General features: G+C 49.3%; 1 long non-coding RNA gene across 1 annotated transcript in view; it reads right to left on the reverse strand.

Moving 5' to 3' along the window:
* The window catches only part of LOC122421078, an 81,432-nt gene extending 71,621 nt beyond the window's left edge, over positions 1 to 9,811 (reverse strand). The window contains exon 1 of the long non-coding RNA XR_006263441.1: positions 9,657 to 9,811. This is a non-coding gene — a long non-coding RNA (uncharacterized LOC122421078). The remainder of the gene's footprint in view (positions 1 to 9,656) is intronic.
* Between the last annotated feature and the right edge of the window lie 2,013 nt (positions 9,812 to 11,824).

The raw sequence follows: 11,824 nt of genomic DNA on the forward strand, positions 1-11,824 counted from the left end.
TTTTAATTTTTCATCCTTTTATGTTTATGTTTTCGTGTGTTAGGGGAAAAAAAAATCCATAGAATATCAAACCCACACTCTCGCAAGATTAGTTTAGAATAGACTAGGGGAGGAATAAGAGAAGGGTTAAACTGCAATTTGAAGAAAGATATGCATGGAAGCACATAGGTTGCATGAATATGGCGACCATCGGGTGCCTGGGAGGGTCACGGGAGATGCTGTATCAGCGTGACCTAGGACGACGATGACAAGAGACTGTCAACAAGGCCAAGTTGATGGGACCAGAAAGTCCCAGATCTCGGGGAACTTGCTATTAATATTCATCGAGCATCCCCATGTGGCAAAGCTGTGTTGGCCAAATTTGGGGCTTTTCTTCACTGGAGAGACTAAAAATAATATTCCAGACCTCCTTGGCAGCACATTAAACTGGCCTGGGGGCGGGGTGGCCTTCTAAGCCACCAGTGGCCAATGGCTGGACCTCTCCCCTAGAGGTTCAGCATCCATACCTCTGGGCAGAGTGTGGGCATCGGTATTTATAAACCTTCCCCATGGGTCTGACATGCAACCAGGGATGAACACTCCTGGTCAGATGGCCTTCCTTCTGGGTGTTCATACATGGGGGCTGGTCATACCCACCTCGTGATCTCGCCCCTCTTTGGCATTCTAGAATTTCCCCCAGCCCTCTGCTCACAGGATAATGAGGCTAACAGCCAATCAAGCCTTAACAAGGATTGATGCGTTTATTAAGCCGCCATTAGGTGCCAGGTGCTTCCCACTCCGGAGCCCAGGAGACTCAAGGGCAAGCAGGATACGGCCCGGGAAATGCTGGGGATGCGAGAGGAGAGAGAAAGAAGAGCAACTTCAGGCCTTGAGGGTGGACTCGAGGTCCAAGCCACAGGGGAATCTCAGTGGCAGATCAAATAAAAGACCCTGAAAAGACTCTGATGCTGGGAAAGTTGAAGGTGGGAGAAGAGGATGACAGAGGATGAGATGGTTGGATGGCATCACTGACTCAATGGACGTGAGTTTGAGCAAGCTCCGGGAGTTGCTGATGGACAGGGAGGTCTGGCGTGCTGCAGTCCATGGGGTCCCAAAGAGTTGGACATGACTGAGTGACTGATCTGATCTGACTGAATGAGTCTGGGCCAACTCATGTCTAGATCATACGCCTGGGTGGGAGTACCATCAGAACATGGACTATGAGGTTCTGGGTGGAGGATGTGCTGGAAGACATGTGGGTGGGGCACGTGGCTGGCATTTTGATCAGTGAGGGACAATAACCGGCAAATGCCAGGGCAGGCAGGAGTGAGCCATCCTTGGTTGTGGGAATAATGATTGAACGTGATGCAATGATGTGTCTCCTCCTTTTCTCAGGATGTCTTTCCACATCCAACCCTCCAAAGGACATGAGTCACACACACCGCCATGGGATGAGTTGTCCTCGTCTCTTCCTGCGCCCCCTGCCCCTCACACTGGACAAATGGATAGACTTGTGGGTGGCTCACCTTATTAATTCAAACATAGGTCGGCCGAGATCACCTCCTGTTGCCATCTATGAGCCGGCCCAGACAGTCCAAAATTCCTTAACTCCAACATCATGCCCCAGAGGGGGAAAAAAAATGAAAAATCAACAACCACCACCACTTCCCAGGCCCTGAACCATCAGCCACTTTTCAAAGAAAGTCAAGACTCTGTCACTTTTTTTTCTGCTCTCCCAAAATTAAAATGTGCCTCCAGTATAACTTGTTATCAAAAATAGAAGCATTTTATCTATCTTTATTGCAGAACAGAGATTACATGGAGACATTCAATTTGGAGTCAATTTAAATTTCAATTGTCTGTGAAATCTAAATCAATAGGGTATAGTTCAATGACGCTTTAATAAAACAGGACATAACAGAGAAATCATTAGGAATTACATATGATAAGAGATTGAAGCCAAGCCTCCGTAATGGCGGAAGGGACATTAGAAAATTACCCCCAAGCATTCACAAGTAAACCAACTGCTTCCTTTCCCCGTGAGACGCCTGAGAAAGCTTCATTTTGCCGTGAGCCCTGAGAATCCATCTTTGTCAGCCCAGTGATTGGGGGACAATTTACAGTGAGTGACAAAGGCAGCGGGTTTGTCTCACATGGAAGGTGCCTGTCACGTGTCTCCATCCAGACACTACGAACACGTGTTATGCCTTCTCCGAATTCTTGACCTTCCTCCCCTCACCACTGGCCTCCTCTCCTCGAGATGTGTCCCCCAGGGGCCCCCCGGGAGGGTCCACCTCAGAATAGGAGGCTCAGAGGCAGGGAGAGGGGACAGCTGGATACAGTAGATCAAAGCCAGGCTTTGGAGAAAGACAATCCAGGAAGAAACCCAGCTCCTCTCCTGGGTCTGGAGCAAGTGGTTTCACCCTTGTGAGCCTCCCCTTCCTCATCTTAAAAACAGAGATATGACTCTGCACCTCATAGGTGGGAGCTTCATTCATTCAATACATATTTGTTGAAGAAAGAGACTCACAGACTTAGAGAACAAACATAAGGTTGTCGGGGGGGAAGGGACAGTTACGGAGTTTGGGACAGAGAGGTACACATCGCCGTCTTTAAAATGGATAGCGAACCAGGGACTGTACAGTGCAAGGAACCCTGCTCCATGTCATGTGGCAGCCTGGAGTGGAGGGGGGTGTTGGGGAGAGGACCGACCCAGGTATATGTTTGGCTGAGATCCTTCAATGCTCCCCTGAAACTATCACAACACTGTTAATCAGCCACGCGTGTGTGCTAAGTCACTTCAGTCGTGTCTGACTCTTTACGACCCTATGGACTGTAGCTCGCCAGGGCCCTCTGTCCACGGGATTCTCCAGGCAAGAACAGTGGAGTGGGTTGCCATGCCCTCCTCCAGGCGATCTTCCCGGCCCAGGGATCAAACCCACATCTTTTAAGTCTCCTGCTTTACCACTAGTGCCACCTGGGAAGCCCCTCATCAGCTTTATCCTGATACAAAATAAAAAGTTCAAAGAAATATTTGTTGACGGCCTACCATGGGGGAGCAACAGGGCCAGAATGAGGATGAGGCAAGCAAGGCATTTCCTCTGAGTACAAAATTTAAGGGGCACCAAAACAGCCCTCAAGATAATGTCTTTAATTAACTTATTTATTTCTGGCTGCGCTGAGTCTTTGTCGCTTCGCCCAGGCTTTCTCTGGTCGGGGCGAGCAGGGGCTGCTCTCCACTCACGGTGCACAGGCTTCCTGCAGCGGTTTCTCTGGTCACAGAGCGCAGCCTCTCAAGTTCTGGCTCAGCAGGAGTGGCCCACGGGCTTAGCTGCCCCTTGACATGTGAAATCTTCCAGGACCAGGGGTTGAACTTGTGTCCTGTGCGATGACAGGCAGAGTCTCAACCACTGGACCACCGGGGAAGTCCTCAAAATAGCTTCTTGATGCAGTGTTTTTTTCAAATCAAAATGAACACCTCAAATCCATCATGAACAAAATATCAAAACTGTGTACAGAGACAAGGCCACAAACAGTGCCACGCCCTGGTAGAGTTGGGGGTCGAAAAATATCAGCAACAGCACTGATCCTGTCTTTGTTTAAAATTCTGAGACTTTGCTTCTTGTATTAATTTTGATTTTTTTTTAATATTGCATTAAAACACTGTTTATCTTAATGACTGAGATTGTATACATCCACCAGTCTTAAATTTTGCACCCCAGAGGGGACTTCCCTATTGGTCCAGTGGCTAAGACTCCAAGCTCCCAACGCAGGGGGCCTGAGTTCAATCTCTGGTCGGGGAACTAGATCCCACATGTCGCAACTAAAGACCCTATATGCCGAAACCAGGACTCGGCACAGCCAAGGAAATGTGTGTGTGCTCAGTCGTGTCCGACTCTTTGCGGCCCCATGGACTGCAGCCCGCCAGGCTCCTCTGTCCTTGGAATTCTCCAGGCAAGAATATTGGAGTGAGTGGGTAGCCATTCCATGCTCCAGGGGATCTTCCCAACCCAGGGATCAAACCTGGGTCTCCCGCATTGCAGGCAGATTCTTTACAGTCTGAGCCACCAGGGAAGCCCCTGAAATTAAGTATTAAAAAAAATTTTTGCTTCACCCTAGTCCTGGCTCTGCATGTGAAGTATGTTAAGTATTAGGGAAAACACCAGAAACCAGGCCCACGCATTACCCCATGGTTTAGCAAATGAGGCAAGTAAACCAATAAATAGGATAATTATAAGTTACCATAAGTCTAATGGTAGGAACATAGCACTGAGACAGGCAGTAACCTGCTCAGATAATGATCACTGACACCATCTCCAAATGTCCAAGCTTGAAAAGCCCTTGCCATTCTTACCTGTAGAATCCTGTTGTGCATTAAAGAGTTAACTAAGCAGGTTTAGCATCTTCAACCCTGAACCATCCAAAGAAAGGACTACACTGGCTCTTGGGAGATTACCTCTAAGCCCTTGAGTCATTCTCACTAATAGGAGTGTCTTTGTATATTTGGGACCCTGGGCCACACCTGGCCGGACAATCTATGCTAATAATGTGATTTATGGGGGACAGCCTTGAATCCTGCTATATCATTTGATTTTTGGAGGGGCTGGAGGCCGAATAATTAAGGTCAGTTTGTAGGTGCTCCATGTCTATGTGACTGATGCCCAATAAAAATGCTGGACCCCATGAATCCAGTAAGCCTCCCTGGCTGGCAAGGCTCTGGATGTGTCATTGCACGCCACTGCTGGGAGAGTGAAGCTCTATCCCACGGTTCCACTGGGAGGAGACAACATCATACTTGCTCCTGGTCTCTCCTGGACTCCGCCTAGATATCAGGTCTCCTGGGACCACCCCAGGACCGCCCCTCCCACAAACGGAAGCAACCCCAAAGGGAAAGCACCACCCCCACACCCCTCCAAGAGCCTATATTTTCTTCCTCACTCAGTGCTAAGCTTGTCAACATTTCTGAAATTTCCCAGGCCTAAGAGAAGAGCCTGCGGTTCATCTGCTCTTGACGCACCCACAACCCAGGTGATGAAACCGGCCAGGGCAGGGCATTCATAGGGGCGAACGTTTACTGAGTGGTCTCACCCTGTGCCATGAGCCCAGCTGCCACTTAAGAGCATCATTTCATCGGCTCCTCATGCAACCTGTGAGGCGGGGCTACTGCTGATCCCGTGGTCCTGGAGGAACATTAGGCCCAAAGTGGTGGAGCCACGCCCGCCTGTGGGGAAGCCCGGAGTCCCGCGCGGCTGCCAGTGGAAGAGCTGGGATCAAGCCTGGACTTGAATGACTTCAAAACAAGTAGTGAGCTCCCTGTTGCTTGGGCTATCCAAGAGTCTTCATAATCACATAGCAAGAAGGTAGTAGAAGGTATTCAGGAAAAGAGAGACTAAACTATCAGAGTCACACGAAGCGGCTCCCTCGACCAAAGGGTTTCTCAACCTTAGCACCACTGACATTCTGGACTAGATAATTCTTTGGGGGGAGGCGGGTGCTGTCCTGGGCACGGGAGGATGTTCAGCAGCATTCCTGGCTTCTACCCTAAGATGCCCGCAGCAAACCCCTAGTTGTGGCAGCCAAAAACGTCTCCAATCAAAAGGGCAAATTCCTTTTGCTCCACCTGCATTCCCTCTCCAAACCACCCTCCCCTGACTCTCTGCCGTAGGGGCTGACATAGGGTCAATGTGTCCTCCAGGAAAATGGGGCGGGTGTGGGCGCAACCTCTCCCCTGTTTGAGAAACTCTGCTCTGCAAGAATTTCTGGAAAAGTCAGTAAACGTCCATGAAGACCAGCGCTGACAAGGAAGTGCAGTTTTACACCCAGGCAGCGCCTTCATGGGAGAGAGTCGTGCACTGCAGCAGCCCTTATATCATGGCGGAGATGCTGTATATCTGCTCCCCCTGTCAGCATCCCAGAGCGGCAGGAGGAATATCTGTGTGTGTAGAAAATACAGAGAGAGATGGGAGGGAGGGAGAAGGAGAGGGGAGAGAAAAAGAGGGAGGGAGAGAGGAAGAAGAAAAGGAGGGAGGGAAAATGCCATGACCCCAAAACAACTGAATCCAGGCATTATTTGACCTAATGCAACAAAATTGTGCCATTTTCACCAGACCAACTCTGAGCTGCTACAATAGGATCTTGGCAAGCCTGGACCCATTGAAGAACCTGTGCACGACCAACCCGGAAGGATCCTTAGAAAGTGGCAATCTGAGAGCTAACCCTGGCTTGTGTAATCACAGGGTGGGGGTGGGTGTTGGTCTCAGGGGTGGGTGTTGGTCTCGGGCATCTTCCTTTTGCTCCACCCCCATTTCCTCTCTAAACCCACCTCCCCTGACTCTCTGCCCCAGAGGCTGACACGTGTGGACTGCAGTGGACTGTCTTGCCTTCTGCTTTCCAGTTGAGCTCTGCCAATTGGAGGTCCCTTCAGAAGACTAAGATTATGGCCTCTGGTCCCATCACTTCATGGCAAATAGATGGGGAAACAATGGAAACAGTGACAGGCTTTATTTTGGGGGGCTCCGAAATCACTGCAGATGGTGACTGCAGCCATGAAATTAAAAGAAGCTTGCTCCTTGGAAGAAAAGCTATGACCAAACTAGACAGCATATTAAAAAGCAGAGACATTCCTTTGCCAACAAAGGAATGTCTAGTCAAAGCTATGGTTTTTCCAGTAGTCATGTATGGATGTGAGAGTTGGACTATAAAGAAAGCTGAGCACCAAAGAATTGATGTTTTTGAACTGTGGTGTTGGAGAAGACTCTTGAGAGTCCCTTGGACTGCAACGAGATACAACCAGTCCATCCTAAAGGAGATCAGTCCTGGGTGTTCATTGGAAGGACTGATGTTGAAGCTGAAACTCTAATACTTTGGGCACCTGATGCAAAGAGCTGACTCATTGGGAAAGACCCTGATGCTGGGAAAGATTGAGGGCAAGAGGAGAAGGGGACAACAGAGGATGAGATGGTTGGATGGCATCACTGACTCAATGGACACAAGTTTGAGTAAACTCTGGGAGTTGGTGATGGACAGGGAGGCCTGGCCTGCTGCAGTCCATGGGGTCACAAAGAGTCAGACACAACTGAGCGACTGAACTGAAGGAGAGGTCCAGAAGGAAACGAGAGGGAGGAGGGTGATGGAGGTCAGGGTGTTTATCGCCTCCTACTCCTGCCTGCCAGGAGCTCTGATGGGGTGGCTGTATCTTTTCACAAAGGGTTTCAACCCCCGCCTGGAGACCACATAACCCTTAACCCTCCCTGGTCCCATCTCCTGGTCTAGGAATGATGTTGGTACCCTCTGTACCTAGACCCCAGAGACTTTGCTATCCTGTGTGGTTTCCCTATGCCCTGCCCACACCTTTGTAAGCAATTCCTTTATTAAACTCTCCTTGAATTATCCCAATTTATATGTGCTATGTGTTTCCTGCTGGGCCCTAACTGGTGAACCATGTGATTCATTTGTTCAAACAAAATTGTATGCAAAAACCCAGCAGATGAAACACCAAGGCAGGGCTCCTCCATCCATGCAACATGCATCTGTTTGGTGTCCACATGTGGCCAGCTCACCCCGTGGCTGTTAGAGGCAGAGGCTTACTTCTCTGAACAGATCAGCTCTCTCCAAGACCACTTTGATGGTCTAATTATCCTTGGCTCAATGTTCTATGTTATGTAAGGAGGCCAACTGGTATTTCTGAAGAATTAAAACATTCCTCCAGGCACGTCTCACCGGTGAGTACAATGTTATCTCTCCTTCTATACTTGTACCCAAAACATCCTCACTCTCCAAGCCCAAACATGGTTCAGTGTAACTTGGATGTCTCCTATTCTGCAGGCGTCATCAAACAGTGGTTTGTTGGAAATTCCCCACAAACAGGCTGTTAGTGACAGTATCACAAAGGGACGTTTTTAAAATTTTTTTTAAATTAAGCTCCACTATGGTATGATCTGGGCTTCCCTGGTGGCTCAGTGGTAAAAAAAAAATTCGGTTCCCAATGCAGGAGACATGGGTTCAATCCCTGGGTCGGGAAGATCCCCTGGAGAAGGAAATGGTAACCCATTCCAGTATCTTTGCCTGGGGAATCCCATGAACAGAGGAGCCTAGTGGGCTACAGTCCATGGGGTTGCAGAGTCGGACACGACTGAAGTGACTTAGCACGCACACACAGTATGAGCCTGTGCCGTCCAAGAAGGGGTAAATCAGTAGGAGAAAGTGATACCAAGAAAAAGAAGTTTGATCTGACCTTTAAACTGTAAGTAGGATTTGGTAGTTAAACGAAAGAAGGGGGGATAAGCCCAGAAGGGAAAGCACCAGAGCAAAGGTGTGAAGTTGGGAGGTGGTGATGCAACTGAAGAGTGAGAAAGAGGAGCCTGGCCCAGAGAGGAAGGGGATGGCCCCAGGAGTTAAGGGAAATGTATTTTAATAGACCAAACGGGGCCAGATTACTAAAACCCTTGAAAGGCAGGCAGGTGAAGTTTCTCTTTAGTTATTTGATAGAGTAAGTAGTAGGAAGCCTTAGATGGTGTTTGAGCAGGGGAGTAATAGATGATACCATCAATCCTCATTATTCATGGATTTTGTACCCGTAACCCCCAAATCTATCTCCATAGTCATTCTTGGGCACAGGCAGAGTGGTAAAAAAAAAAAAAAATGTGTCACCCATCATGAACATTCAGAGCTGGGGCTGAGCAAGGTAGCACTCTGCCTTCCTGTCTCAGCTCACATCCTGTGAACAAGTGTCCTTTTGTGGTCTAAATGGGGCCACTTTTTTTTTTTTTGCATCTGTATGCTTTCCATTGGTGATTTTGCTGCATATGTTTTTCTTTGTTCATTTCATTTTGCTATTTGGCTATATAGAGTTCCTAAGTGCAAGCAGGCTGTGTGATGTGCCTTATGGAGTAAAACACACACATTGGAGAACATTTATTCAGACATGAGCTGTAGTGCTATTGGCTGGGAGTTCACTGTTAATGAATCAACGATATATATTAACTCAGGTATCTTTAAACAGAAACACACATAAAACAAGTTTATGTATTCATCAGTTGACAAAAAACGTCATGTCCAGAGGCTTTCAGGAACCTAACCATGTATGTCCCCTAAGAGCCATAGTTCAGTCTTCACCAGTTCAGTGTTTGTGGTTAGTTTATAAAGCATAACTAGTTGGAATAACAAGAATCAACATTCAGGAACTGGGTGGAGGCCACAAGACCATCAAGAGGAACCACCTCTTGGGACTTCCCTGGTAGTCCAGTGGTTAAGACTCCACACTTCCAATGCAGGGGGCACGGGTTCAATCCCTGGTCAGGGAACTAAACCCCACATGCCAAATGATGTGGGCAAAAAAGAGGGGGAAAAAAAAAAAGAGGAACCACCTCTTGAGAGCATGAGCGCTGGAGCCAGTGCCTGGGCTTAAATCCCTGTTCTGCCTCTTGTTAGCTGTGTGGCCTTGGACAAGTCACTCAGCCTCTCTGGGCCATGGTTTCCTCATCTGTAAACCCTTATCACAGGGTGGCTAGGAGAATCTCAATGTGTCCGTGTTGTAAAATATTTAGGACACTACTTGGCACACCACGAACACTCTGCATGTTTCAGATTTGTTAAATAAATAAATGGAGAAAGGAACAAAAAGAGAGACCAACTTATTTCGCAGAGAAGGAAACTGAGTCGGGCGTAGAAGAACTTACCACACTGAGCTATTAGCAGAGTTGCTGAGCTCTTTCCGACGATGGCATGGGGTGATGCCGGCTCCAGGGAACCTGCTACCATCCTGTTTCGATGACTCAGCAGCAGAGACGCCAAGGTGGAGCTGACCCCAGCCGGCGCAGGAGCAAACCTACCCTGTGACCCAGGGACCACCCCCAACCAAGTCCCCATCCTGGGAGCCCCTCCCCCTCATCCCTCTTCCAGCAAGCCCCCACGTGCCACTTCCAGGCACGGGCCAGGCGGATTCTAGAACGCTCTAAAGGAGCGCCTCTCCATCTCGCGGTTTAAGAATTACTAGTGATCTCCAGCGTGTGCCTGCGGAGGAACAAGAAATACTGCCACGCCCGGGCAGAAACCTAATGAGAAACCGAACATGGCCAGACAGAAGCTTAACAAGAAATACTGGCTCAGGCTCCCAAGAAGAACAGCGGGCTCGGGAGGCCGGGGCAGGCGGCCTGCCATCTTCCCCCGCCCACGAATCGATTGCGCACAAGGCTATCCAGAGCAGGGAAGTAGATAAACGGGAAGATATACGACAGGAGGGGCCCAGGGCTGATGAAAGGGGAAGAGAAGGCAGCTTAAATCAAGGGGCAAGTGCTGCGAGAGAGGGGAGATAACAGGATTTGTGTTTATGGTTAACTAGGAGAATCGGCTGAGGTGCTGGGGCCGCGAGATGGGTGAGCACCCCGGGGAGGGGGTGGGTGGAGAGTGCGCGGTGCTCCCGGTGAATCACCGATGCTCTGGGCGGCAGGCAGGCAACGCAAGCCAGAAAACAGATACCTAAAATTGCAAAGTCCCTCCTGGTCCATTTGGTTGTGGCCCCAAACTGCCTTTCACCCTCTGCCCTTTGTTTCCAGGCTTGCCTGGACATCGCAGGGCAATCTCAAAGGTATCCACAGCAAATGCTTACAGGGAAGCTCCTCTGCACCTGTGGCTGAGCAGAGGGCCTCCTGTGTCTTATGCTAGCCAACATTCACTCGGGGCACTGGGGTTGTTCCCATTTTACAGAGGCGGAAACTGAGGCTCAAGGGGAACTGTCCCAACGCAGTCAAGTGGTGCTGGAATTCCAGCCCAGGCAGTCTGGCTCCAGAGCCCACCTGGATTCTAGAGGGACTTGGTTGCCACCATTAGTATCCACTTAAAGGGAGACAATATGCCCCCATCACATTCTTTCAGTGTCTCTGTGGCAGACAGCTCCTATTTGGTGGGAAAGAAGAGAAGTGAGCCAGGAAAGAGTAGGTAATCCAGCAGGTCACCACCATGGGCAGCAGAGCTCAGTCCCATCACCCGAAGGACACAGGTTGTCACTGTCACCCAGGGGGGAGGGACCTGGGGTTTTTCTACACCAGCTTCCATTAGTCATTGTTTGTTGTTGTTATTTAGTTGCTCAGTCGTGGCCAACTCTGTGATGCCATGGACTGTAACCTGCCCGGCTCCTCTGTCCATGGGATTGTCCAGGCAAGAATACAGGAGTGGGTTGCCCTTTCCTCCTCCAAGGGATCTTCCTGACCCAGGGATCGAAGCCACTTCTCCTGCATTGGCAGGCAGGTTCTTTACCACTGAGCCACCAGGGAAGCCCATTAGTCCTTGGTTGGGGCATAATTCACCAGCCCTTTTAGCCGACCAGAGCACGGGCAGCACAGGTCCAATGGCCAGAACCAGCCTGCCCCCACCCAGTCCTACCCTACCTCACGCCCAGGGAAAGAAATGCAGGACAAGCGACTGTGAGCGTGGCTCCAACAGCCTCTGCCGCACACCGTATCTTGTTTGCTCCGATAGCCTGCTGCATGCATATTTATCCCACAGGAGTAGAGAGAGGTGATTAAAAGCTCAGGGGATAGAATGAGGCAGATTTGACCTCAAATTTCAGCTCTGTCACTTTCTACATGACAACTTGAGCAAGTTGTTCTTCTAAAAAACAGGGGTCTTGCATGGGTGAGGGGACTCAATGGGTTCATCCCGATTTCATGCTCATCACAGCGCCTGGCACATCGGAGAAACTTCCAATAAATACTAGTAGCAGTGAGCAGTATTGTTACCATCTCATTCACTCTATTTGCCCCCCAAAAAATTCCACATTAACATTTTCCCATTTATTTCTTTTTTGATTATTTTTAAGATTTAATTGTTGAAAGAGAATATGTCTATT

This window comes from Cervus canadensis, chromosome 1 (genome assembly GCF_019320065.1).
Source record: "Cervus canadensis isolate Bull #8, Minnesota chromosome 1, ASM1932006v1, whole genome shotgun sequence".
In the NCBI taxonomy this organism is placed as follows: Eukaryota; Metazoa; Chordata; class Mammalia; order Artiodactyla; family Cervidae; genus Cervus; species Cervus canadensis.